The 8,508-nt window shown below is 41.1% G+C and overlaps 1 pseudogene; it reads left to right on the top strand.

Moving 5' to 3' along the window:
- The first annotated feature begins 427 nt into the window (after window positions 1-427).
- On the top strand, window positions 428-790 carry LOC101582378 (annotated as a pseudogene).
- The last annotated feature ends 7,718 nt before the right edge of the window (window positions 791-8,508 follow it).

The following is an 8,508-nucleotide window of genomic DNA, read 5'->3' as shown; positions in this document are numbered from 1 at the left end:
AGCTTACAGTTACTGGAGGCTTTAGTCCATACTCAGCTGGCTCCAAGGCAGTGGCACATGGCAGAGGGCAGCAGTTCAAGGCGGCAGAAGACAGCAAAATGGAGGAGTAACAGCAACAATGGCAACAGAGAGCAAGTCTGTCTCTCTTTCTTTCTTATGTTACATTCAGGCTATCCACCCCAGGCTGGACGTAGCACTCACATGCATAATCCCAGCAGTACTCGGCCCTGTAATCCCAGCCTTGGATCATAAATTCATCACAAACTGTAGAACTATGCCTCAATGACTGCATGAGGCTTTTGGGGAACAAATACGCACAAACCATAACAGTAACATTGTGGAACAAAGGATTTTGAGCATTAAAAAAGCAAATTATGGCTTCCTCGGCACTGCCTATGGAGGTGGCAGCCATCTCCCTCTTGGCACCATGGCGGCCCTCAAACCCCTCGTGAAGCCCAAGATCATCAAAAAGAGGACCAAGAAGTCCATTCGGCACCAGTCAGACCTATATGTCAAAATTAAGCGCAACTGGCGGAAACCCAGAGGCATCAACAACAGGGTGCGGAGGAGGTTCAAGGGCCAGATCTTGATGCCTAACATAGGTTATGGAAGTAACAAAAAGACAAAGCACATGCTGCCCAATGGCTTCTGGAAGTTCCTGGTGCACAATGTTAAGGAGCTGGAGGTGCTGTTGATGTGCAACAAGTCTTACTGTGCAGAGATTGCTCACAATGTCTCCTCTAAGAACCACAAGGCCATCGTGGAAAGAGCATCCCAGCTAGCCATCTGAGTCACCAATCCCAATGCCAGGCTGCGCAGTGAAGAAAACGAGTAGACAACCTGTGTGTACGTTTATTTGTGCTTCAGTAAAATCACAAAAAATGCAAAATAAAAAAAAAAAAGCAAATTATGGGGATAGGCAGAGCCTTGTCTTGGGCATTAATCACTGTGAGTCCCTGCCTCGGCTGCTGCTTGCAATGGTGGGTTCAGAACAAGTACATTTGTTAAGCTCAGTTTTCCTGGTCTTCCAGGAAGACAGACCATTTCCAGATGCCTCCATCCTACAGAATAAAAATTAAAGGCAATTAAATGAGAAGCGATTTTTTTTCTGTGAAAAAACCATAAGGCTACATGAATAAGTCAAAGCTGATGAAAATGAACATTCTCAGACTTCATTCGGAGGTTTTTATTTGTCCACATGAGCAGGACCCAGGAATCTGCATTTAGAAAGTTCTTGGAGATGCTGAGGCAAGCAGCTCTCAAGCTTCACTTTGAAAAACACTGACAAAGTTTCAAGTTCTATGTGTGGTGTTCCAGAAACACACTTTACATTTTCAGAAGTGACAAACTTCTACTTAAATTACCCCAGGTCAGGGGCCTGCAAGATGCAAGGGGAAATAAGCCGTGCTCCACAGATTTGGGGTCAAGGGAGAGAAGTAGAGGAGGGACATATTCACCTGCTTTAATTCTATTGCTTTACAGAACAATTTTTTCCTAGTTCATATTTTTAATCTTAATGAATTCCCTTCTGGGAGATGTGAGTTATAAACTTGACCTGTTTACATTCACCTGATATTAACTGATTCTGGCAAAGAAAAAAAAAAGCCAAAGTTAAATGAAATATCTTGGCAAAGTAACTGTTTCCCTCTCCCAGGGAAAGAGCCCAAGAGTATTACTTTTCTTGTTGCGGGGACAAAATACCCAACACCCAAAGTTAAAGGAGGAAGAGTTGATTTAGCTCATAGTTTGTAGAGGTTTTGGTCCATAATGAGCTGGCTTCAAGGCTGGGTGACTCCGCCAACAGGGATCACGGAGGAGAAACAGCTCAAAACCAGTCAGTGGAATGACACAGTAAGCACCACCCCTCATCTAGCCTTGTACCATGAGTCTGTCACACTCTGGATTCAGCCACCTCTGAAAAAGCCCCACCTTTCACTGTATGAGGCTTTGGGGAGACACAGAAACACAAACCATAACACTTATGCTGAAGAGCTTTTATCCAGCTCTTTCTGAGCTCTGAGATGAAGTTCTGAGAAATGTTTTCACTCTTTCCTGAGGAGCTTTAGCAAAGGCTGATTCCCAGGTCTTTCCTTGGGGGGCTCTGATTTCAAGGTGGAACTAGTTTGTAAATAGAATGGTGCCCGAGCTACTCAAATTGCTCAAGCACACAGGAATGGGAAAGTGGAAAGGGCACTGAAGGCAGTGTTGCCTGACACAGAAGAAAGCAAGCATCTATTGAATACCTACTGTATGTGGGACTGTGCACTACAAGCTGGAAGAAAAAAAAAGGGACACAAAGACTGACCTCAGGAAACTCAGAGCCCAGCAGCCATGAAAGAACACCAGCTGTGGCTGCAGCAGGTCTCTAACCAGTCTGCACCTCTCTCTCTGCCTGCTCCAGGCTATTCTTACACAGGGGCACCGCACAACTATTAGACCATGCTCAGAGAGTGCACCCCTGTCTGCAAATTCACCTGTGATTTTCATTTCACCCAGAAATAAATACAAAATCCTCACCAGAGTCCTGCAGGCCCCACATCATGTAGTCTTTCTTGCCCCTCTAACACATCTTTATTCTTCCCTTCCTTCCCAAGGTTCAGCCTCACCATCCAACTTCTCATCCTTTTCCTGGTAGGAAGCGTCCCTCCTTTGGTCCTCTGTGCTGCTTGTCCCTCTGCTCCTAAAACTCCTCCTACACATCTGCAGGTGTCCCCTCTTACTTCCTCTAGTCTTTCCTCAAATTTAACCCTATCAAGGAAGCTTTGACAAAAGACTCATTGTAAAATATGCAAGCACAATTGGTTCCCCACCTCACCAGACTCTGCTCCTTGGTGTGCTTTCATTATGTAGCACTTTTTCCTCACATAACAGGTTGAATCTTTCTTTGCTGATCTACAAAAGTGCATGTTTTTCTTATCAGAAGAATAATGTTTCACATGGGCCAAGATTCTGTGCATTGACATAACCCAAACCAAGTATACTGAATACCTGTCCCCACAGTTATCATACATACATACATACTTACTTACTTAGTGAATGAATGAATGAATGAATGAATGAATGAATGAATGAATGAATATTTGGGAAACTGCAACAGTTGGGTGTGACTCAAGTATAGGCTGGGATAGAGGCAGAGGCCTGCTCAGGAGGGAACACTGGTGGCTCACAGAGGAATAGATCTGTGTTTTAGAGTGATTCTCTGGTTGAGTGTGAAAGATGAATTCAATTATTTCCTCATTTTATAAATGAAAACCTGAGTCACAGAAAGGTTGAGTAATTTGCTCAAATTCACAAAAATAAGTGAATTACTAAGATTCCAACTCAAGAAGTTCACTTCTAGAGTGTGCCTTAGCCAGTAGGCTCCCATTTTGCAGTAGAAATAAGACATTTTTCTGGCCAGTTGTCATTAATTCATTATATACTATGACCTCAAAATATGGCCATTGAAGCTTAAGTACAGTAAACAGCCATTTAATTCTTTTTTCCAATGGGAAAATGAGCCCCCAAACAGTTCTGTGTAAATCCTTCACATCAGGCTGACATTTTCCTCTCCTACTATGCTAGAAGCTAAAGTCAGCTTTTGGTGGGGGAGGTGTCCGATACAGGCGCCACACCACACCTGGCAGGGAACATGCCCTTGGGCTCTGGAGTCATAACAGGGCCAGGTAGGACCAGCTCTGGGGAGCGGTCAGCTCCGCAGAGCACCCAGTCCTGAGGAGAAACTGCAGGACTGGTGAGTGATCCTCTGAGAGGGCACAGGACATGTCATGATTTAGATGAAAAATATTTTCCCAAAGTCTCATGTTCAGCTGGGGTTTTTGGCAGGTGACTAGTTCACAGGGCCACTGTGGTCCATGGTGCACTGATGCACTGATGAATGGCCACAAGTGCAGTGAGGAAGTAGAGGCCAACAGGTTAGAGGCAGGTCCCTGAGGGAATGACTGGGCAGGGGTTTAATAGTGCCCAGCAGCTTCTCTCTTTGTTTTCGGGCTTCCAGGATGGGAGCAGTCTTGCCACCTTCATACCATACCACTTATGCCTTGGAGTTAGCTGACCACTGCCTGAAGCCTCTGGAAACCATCAGCCAAGACAAACCTGTCCCGTTCAAATTGCAGGTGGTGGACATTTTATCCCAGCAAGGAGAATGCTGACCAATACAGAAAGGGATTGACCCTCACTGGCTGAGGCATCTGTCTCAAGGCAGAGAAGGGTAAAAGTGAGAAAGGTACAGATGTACAGGAACAATAGCCTAGACAGGACAAAAACAAGGAGATAGAGAGCAATATACTGATTTTTCTGACTGAAAGCAGAGTTAGACTAATTCTTGGATCCTGTTCTCTATTCCTGAGTGACAAGTATCCAAGGAGTTTTATCACTGAAGATAAATAAGTGCTCTGTTCTTATTTCAAAGTCTGTGATCTCCTATGAAATTGATTTTTCTTTGGACTTGAAAATGCTGGTATTTTTACATACAGAAGGGCTATGTGCTTCTATGATTTTGAAAGGGTCTCATCCCAGCTAAGCAAAAATGCTGCACATATAATCAAGGCTATTGTAAATTTTGGTCTAGCCAATTTGGCAAATGTTAACACATCAATTTGGAAAAAAATGAATTGCACATCTCCTATAGGATACCCCTGTACTTTTTCTTATTCAAGCATTCAAAATATCAACTAATTTATGTGTTCATGAAGTTATTACATTAAACACGAGAAGCTTTAAATTGAGAAAAAATAAAATTCTAACTCACCACTTTCTGAGTTTTAAAAGCAATGGGGGCAAGGCATACTTGGAATTTCCCCAAAATGCAAACTGTTTTGATGTATTTTAAATTTGTGTAAAGAAGTAACTTTAGACTGGGCATAGTGAGCATGCCTATAATCCCAGCACTTAACAGGCTAAAAACAGGAGGATCACCATGAGTCCAATCTGTGTAGTGAGACCCTGTAAACTCTGCACTAAATACATATAAAAAAAGAAGTAATTTTGTGGTAGAAGTAAGTCCCATATCAATGTCCCTAAAGCACACCTAAGTCCTCACCCTCTCACAAGAACTCTGTGTAAGACATGTACAAAGGATTTCATTTATCCCAATTTCAAGATGAGAAAGTATATTTAACTTACTTCCCTAAATTGACACATTTAGTTGAATGAATAGTCAGTCTGGGCTTGGGGCCTGATTTTCTTAGTTACTGAGTCTTTCTTTGTAGTACTGATCTTGTCAAATGACAAAGAAACCTATTTGAGTTTGAAGAAAACATTTCAAAAATGTAATAATTTCCTCTGGTTGTTTTCTTTTGACATTAAAAGTTGTCTTAATATGTCAGAATCAAAACACAATCCCCTACTGAACAAAGAAGATAAAAATATTTTCCCCATTGTATATATGGCTCATAGTAGGTCATCACAAGTATTTACTGAAAATGAATAAATAAATAATAGGATAAAATAAGAAGGACCCTGAGTTCCACACGCAGCTTCTATTTTCTGCAGCACACAGACTATTGTCTTAGAAGGGAATGTGCCTTCCAGGTTCTGTTCCCTGCCACCGTGTCACAACTCCAGCCCAGGCCAAAGCCTATATGTAAACAATGTAGTTCATTTCATTTTATTATTCTTTGGTCATGGATAATGAAACCAAGCCTTCACACTGAGTTAAATCCTAAGACCTTATTTTATTTTGAGACAGAACCTTTAAATCACAAAGTTGCCTAGGTCGGGATCAAATTTACAACCCTCCTGCCTCAGCCTTTGAGAGTGCTGGAATTACAAGCTCACAAGTGTGCACAGCCATGCCTGATTTACACTGTGTAGTTTTAACCATTTGAACCAGGGTTGTTTCCTTGCTCTACTGTAGATCTTTGTGGGTTTGTTATGGGTTTGGTCCTCAGAATGATGCTATTGTGAGGTGGGGGTGCCTCTAAATGGCAGGGCTTAGTCAGAAATAGTGGAGATAGTGGGAGCCCAGCCCCTTCTCTTTCTATTTTGTTTCTTGCACATTAGGAAGAATTGTTGCTCCATTATCTGTTACTACTATGATGTGCTTTCTTACCACAACCCCAAGTCAATGGGATCAACCAGTCATAGCCTGGAACTTCTAAAGTTGTGGGTGCCTTCGCTTTTTAGAAGTTAACTATGAGGGCTGGAGAGATAGCTCAGTGGACTAAGTGCTTGCACAGGCAAGCACAGAGACTGGGGTTCAATCCCTGCTACTCCATGCAGTGCTGCCTGCACCCCTAGGGCACGCTGAGCCAGTGACCGAGTCTGGGGGTGATGGCACATGCCTGTAATCCCAGAGCTGGGAGGGCTGAAAACAGGAGGATCAATAGGAGTCTGAGCTGCATAGTGAGACCCTGTATCAAATACATAAATAATTTTTTCTAAATGAAGTTAACTATGACCAGGCATTTTATTATACTAATAGAAAGACAGCTAACACAGTCCCTGACTCCCAAAGAATCAACTAGATTGGAAGGTCAAAGACCATCAGAGCATCCAGACCAGAGAGTGGGAGGATAGAGACATAGGAGAAAAAAAGTAAATAAGGAGAGACAGAAAGAGAAATGGGAGGCTGAAAACAGGAGGATCAATATGAATCCAATCTGTATAGTGGGACCTTGTAGACACTGTACTAAAGACATAAAAAAAGAAAAAAAAAAGAAAGACAAAGTTAGAGTCCACAAATTTGCTTCTGGACTTCCAAGATGTTGACTAACATTTTCATGAAGTTAAACTTTATGTCCACTTTTTAAAGCTTCCATTTATTGTTTCATAAGTCTTTCCAGTGCTTACTGTATTTTATTCTACCCTTTCTTGCTGTATTCCAATCAAGAATATTCACTACAATGATCTATTTTAAAGTTAAAAACCAAAAAAATAAATATTGTAATAAGGCTGAAGAGGGAAAATACTGTATTTTTCAATTTTTTTAGCTGATGCTTTTTATTAGGGACTTTGTAGTTTTAATGGCTTTAAAAGGGTTGTTGCTAACTCATACTGCTATCTAGGGCACTTGAATAAAAAAATCTGTCCTCTCACCTTGCCAACAGGCTATTTCAATTGGTTTCCAGAGAATTGTGGCACTTTGGGCTGATTAATATTTTAATAGAGTCAAAGCATTTATAGAAGAAAGTGTTGAATAATTTCTGGGAGAACAAGAAAATATTTGGCTTCTTTGAACATGATAAATAACTAATTTACAAAAAAAATATATACTGTCACCCTGACACATAGATGGATGAATGATTACCTCACCTGGCCTTGTAGAGATACAATTTTCCTTTATTGTAATGTGACTATGATTTATCATAGCAATGTTCCTGGCATAGTTTTTCCTTATTCAAATTAATTTATTTGACATACAGCATAATAAATGTATATGCTTATATTCATACACAGATTTATATATGCATACATACTTCTTTCTTTTAACAAATATTCACTGAGAGTTTACTATGTATATCATGGTACCTGGTGTTGGTCCACTATGCACATTATATGATAGGGTGTTGGTGGGAGACAACAGTAAACAGGATATCATTGCTGCTTTTAGAAGTTAATGACAGGTTGAGTATTAATTGCATCTAAGATTCTGCCAGAATACAGGCACATTGTATTTTTCCAAAGGAAGCTTGTATTAGTCAGCTTTCTTTTGCTGGGACAATATACCTCACACTGGTGACTTAAAGGAAGAGTCTTCTTCTTGGCTCGCAGTTTCCAAAGTTTTAGTTCATGGTCCATTTGCCCTTGTGAGAAATATCATGGGTGAAGGGTGATGGCAGAGGAGAGTTGCTAACTCATGATGGCAAGGAGGTAGGGAGCAGGGGTAGAGCCAGAGGCAGGGGAAGGGGCTGCAGACAGAAAGGCCTTCTCAGGCTATTCTTCCCATTATTCATGCCCTCCAAACACACCATACGTCCTGACAGCGCATGCTGCTATGAACTTACACTGCTCCATGACCTAATTACCTTGCAAAAAGCTCACATCTGAATACACAAATCTTTGGGGTGACATCCTTCAACCAAAGCATAGCAAAGCTAATTTGGAGCATTTGGGTTCAAGTCTAGAGGTCCCTAATCTCTTGGGGAAGTTAATTTGAATGAGCATCCCCTTCTCCATTCATGTTTCTATCTACCTTGCTTAGCCCAAGAGCAGATCAATCAATGATGAGTAGACAGGTAGATGAACACATGAAGTAACACGTGCTGAAAATTTTGCTTGTGATAACCAGTGCACTCAGAACAGCAATGAGCCTCTTATGACTAATTTAAATGATAGGTGTTTTCTTTTTTTTTTTCAAAGTTTTATTGATAAACAGATAGCAATGAGACAGTTTCAAATCAAATCGGAAGTACAGTTTCAACAAATAATACACTGCATATATTCTTCTTAGTGGTTAATTGCTGTACAAGATGCGGACTTGTGATCCTATTCACAAACACCATTAGAACAAATCATTCTATTCATTAAGAGAATGCAACTATATATCTATCCCAACCTCTTTGAATA

This window comes from Octodon degus, unplaced genomic scaffold (genome assembly GCF_000260255.1).
Source record: "Octodon degus isolate 3935 unplaced genomic scaffold, OctDeg1.0 scaffold00145, whole genome shotgun sequence".
NCBI classification, from domain to species: Eukaryota; Metazoa; Chordata; class Mammalia; order Rodentia; family Octodontidae; genus Octodon; species Octodon degus.
Note: the sequence above shows the minus strand (reverse complement) of the source record. Positions and strands in the feature narration are given on the sequence as shown.